The sequence below is a fragment of the Plasmopara halstedii genome (assembly GCF_900000015.1).
Source record: "Plasmopara halstedii genome assembly, contig: Scaffold_1651, whole genome shotgun sequence".
Classification (NCBI taxonomy): Eukaryota; Oomycota; class Peronosporomycetes; order Peronosporales; family Peronosporaceae; genus Plasmopara; species Plasmopara halstedii.
The window spans coordinates 1,166,487-1,170,545 of NW_020188562.1; positions in this window are offsets into that span (position 1 = coordinate 1,166,487).

A 4,059-nucleotide genomic window follows, 5' to 3' on the forward strand; every position below is an offset into this window, starting at 1 on the left:
TGGCGCATTCAAAAACTGGTTCCAGCCAAGCCAAGTCTTTAGATTAAAGTCGATGTGCTGCTGCAATTGAGAGAGCTCACGAAGCCAGTCACGGAAGGATCGTTCTCTGCCGGCCTTGCTCAATGAGGAAGGAGTGATCCACATTCACGAAAACGGTGTTTTCGGTGCCTGTTGTATACAGGGATACGGTCAAGTGAAAACTCAGATAAGATTGAGGTTTTTTGTCAAGATTGCCCTGGGTCCGTGGCTTTTACGGTCCAGTGCAATTTCGGCTTTTCTATCCTTAGGCAGGGTTGCCGCTTTTCACTAGTGAGTAGAAACTGACCTGGTGTGAGTATGATTCTTAGTCGGTAGCTTAGTCGGTGTCTGCTATCGAAGAGCTTGGTTTGGAAAATTGGAGGTGATGAACTGTTATTTCGACGCTCGCGTAATGCTTTGTACTCCGCGAGGTCAAGCAAGAGTGGATGCTATAGAACGACGTCTGCTGTGCTGAAGCCAGCTTGTTGAGCTTTTCGACGGGTGCGACGTATTGTTTTTCGCACCCTGTGTGAAGACTGAGTTTGACACTCATCGGCACCCTTGCCATCGTCAAGTATTCAAAGATACAATTATCAGGGTAAGTGCAGGGTTGCCCATTCACTGCCGCTCTTTGCATAGTTGGACCACGAGATATGATGTTTTTTGGATAGGAGAAAGATTGCTCACGGAACAGGGTTCATGCGCTTGTTTTGCTCTGACACAAGCAAACGTTGGTGTGTAAAAGCCTTGCATCAGCGCGGCGAGCAACTGCAGACGGTTCGAACCGTGATCACTGCTTGATGATCTGGGCAAGAGTCAGCTTGACTTTTGTGAGCAAGCTACGCTCTTTGTGCGGCGGACCTGCCGTAGTTCCTTGCTTTAAGGAAGCTAAGCTAAGGTCACCGACCTTGCGTCTTTCCAGAAAACCAGTACTAGTGCAGTGGATCGCTATTCGCAGCCTTCAAGATTTCTTAATATCTTAGCCAGCGTACATAAACTTCTGTTTAGAATTGAAACTGTAATTAATTGTTTTATCTGCGGCAGAGCCGCCAATATCTATAACCTTAGGTTTTTCTGATTAATATATGATTAACTAATTGATACAGTAATACCTAATTAATATGGTAATACCCAATTAATATGCGTTACTACTAGCACTCCTGCCACGTAGTGGCTTCTTATTGCGGTGTAGCCATACCATTGTGTGCTTACACTGACTTGTGTAATCCACACCTTTGTACCGTCACAAAATCTTGTGTAACCCACCCATTCATACAAAGGTACGAGTGACTTTACACTCTGGGTATGAGTAACCCCGTTACACTCCCCCCATCAAAATTGTAAATACGCACAATTCGCATTATGTAGACACGAGGCTTGCGTGTCTGAGGCACCGTTACGTATCTTAGACCGTCTTTAGACATTCTCCGCTCAATTACCACTGTGTCTATAACACTAAAAACATTAGCCTAACTGGTTCCGAGGGCCCGCGGGCTGAGCCCTTCTTCGTTTTTACACGGGGTGCATCACCGAACAGTATGCTCGCCCTTGGATGGCGGGCACCACACACCGCGCTCACCACGGGCGAAGGATTTTCTCGTCAAGAATTTGAGAAAAGTCGACTACGAGTCGGATACTCTCTTCCCAGCATGGGATAGCGAGTAAGGCGAGGTGTGCCAGTCCCGCGAAGTAAACCTTGCTCGAGCCTTGCGAACGCCGTGTCCGTTCTCCGATCTCTCGACTTCCGGGTGAAGTGGTATTATTACAAATCGCCTCAACGAGGTACACGAGTAGCAGTTTAAACTGCCCACAAGGCAGCTCTGATGCGCTCGTATCCACGTTCGGTCGTAGACCCTCGTGTGAAATATGGCTTCCGCTCGGCGGATCCCGCTACTGATGCGAGAGATGAGATCACTCGATCATTGGGCGTCTAAGTGGTCAAGCCCCCGTACACTACACAAGCTGAGCTTGACGAGCGGAAAGCTATCCGAACTTGCTTCGTGGTACCTCAAGAAATTCCAATGATTAGGTACCGCGCTCGATTTCAAGCTCAATAAAAGAGGTTCCTGTACCCGCAATGCGAACTATTCTTGTGGTGCTCGCCCCTGGCTAAACTGCTACAGATAGGAGGAGCTCTGAGCTAGAAGTTGCAGCGGCACCGGAAGCTTTACTCGCTGTCTCACTTACAGCAGAGCCTTAGTAAGTGAGCGAGCGCATTGAACGCCATCTCCTAGTTGATTTTGCCAGACATAAGGCGCAGCGCCGACTTCCTACCTATTGTCGCCCTGCGACACATAGAATCATCCATCACGCTTCTGCGAGCTCTGTGGTATATCACACGGACGAGTCTACGACCACAGAAGCTCAGGGTCATAGCTTGAGCTCAGCTCGTAGCCCTTTGGACATCCGGGCTACCGTCGAGGAGTCACGATCCTTCTGGTCATAAGCGTCCACAACATATGGGCGAATTTTCGGATCCACGCCACTTCACAAGATATTGAGTTCAATCCTGTCGACGACGTCGACCCACAAGACGTTTCGCGTGATAGTGAACGCCACCATTCTCCTCGAGAAGAGTCGGCGGCGAAAGATGACGACTTGGTCGATCACTGCTCGGTGACTCGCGATACCCTTCGAGATTTGGAAGGCAAAGTCCGCCGTCATCGGCATTCTGCCAAGCATATTTCGGAGGCTGCCTACCTCTGCGCGGAAATCCTCGAGAGCTTGGAGCACTTTGTGCAACGACTGCCTCACGTTGAGGACTATCGCGCTCTGTCGGATTGGCTACTAGCCGTCGAGTAGACGTATACGTTGCTTCGTGCGACGATGGAGCGCCTTGCGCCGTTGGAAACAGAAATTGTTGCTCTCCGTGCTCAGATCCAACTGCTGGCTCATCTTCTGGGTGGACGAGCTCCTTGGGTCCTGCCCCGGCGACAACTCTTCCGCGTTCACTTGCGCCGGTTCTCGATGCGGCTTAAACAAACCCACATAAAACACCGGGTGGGTGCGTATCCTTCTCGGAAGGTTCAGAGTATACGCAAGGCCTGGCCAAGACCTTAAGAATTCAGTAAGCCATGCACGGAGCTTTGTCTTAAAGACAGCAGAGACTGCAAATGTAGGAATGGTTTTAGCATTTCATAAAACCAGGTCTCCGACCTCAAAGTTTTCAATATCTCTTTTTCTCCTTCCGTCTGCGTATTCTTTCTGCATGTCTTGGCTGTCAGCCATCGCATCGCGAACGTGTCGTAGGATACTCATTTTGGTAGACAGGACGTCATCGACTTCTATACGGACAGTAAGGGGGATGACATCAGCCAGCTTTTCGGCTATCCTCCCACATCAAGCTCTGAGCCATTGGATGGCGGTGTCAGCAGAACAGAATAAATGACAAGAATGTTCTCGTAGAACGGCATGTAGCCGGTAGATGAATTCACTGCATTGTACAGAGCAAACTCTACTAGGGACAGCCTTACGCTCCAGCGCTTCGGCGTATCTGCGCAGACGCTGCGAAGAACGTCTTCAACGACGCGATTCACGCGCATGTTTTGGTCATCGGTCTGCGGATGGTCTGCTGTTGAAATATTCAATTTGGTGCCCAGCACCCTGAAGATTGTAGCCAAAAACATCCCAGTGAAGCGCGGGTCTCTATAAGAGATAATCGACTCTTGGGATTTATGCTGTGGAAAGACAAGATAGACAAACAGCGTCGCTGTATCCACAACGTCGATGGCGTCCGCCACTGCCGCAAGATGAACCATCTTGCTCAAACGGTTAACAAAGACCACCACACCCGTGAGTCCTACAGCAGGCCAAACACCAAGTCCATACTCATGACCTGCCATCACCCAAAGGGTACCGGTAACCTGGCATGCGTCGACGCATTTGGAGAGGGTTCCACCCTTTGACACGTCTCACAAGTGCGCATATATGTGCTCGTCCATTTGTAAAGCTTAGGTCACCAATTGTGGCAACTTACTGAGCTATAGATCTTCTCACGACCGAGATGACCACTGAGTGGAGTGTCGTGAACCTCATAAAATA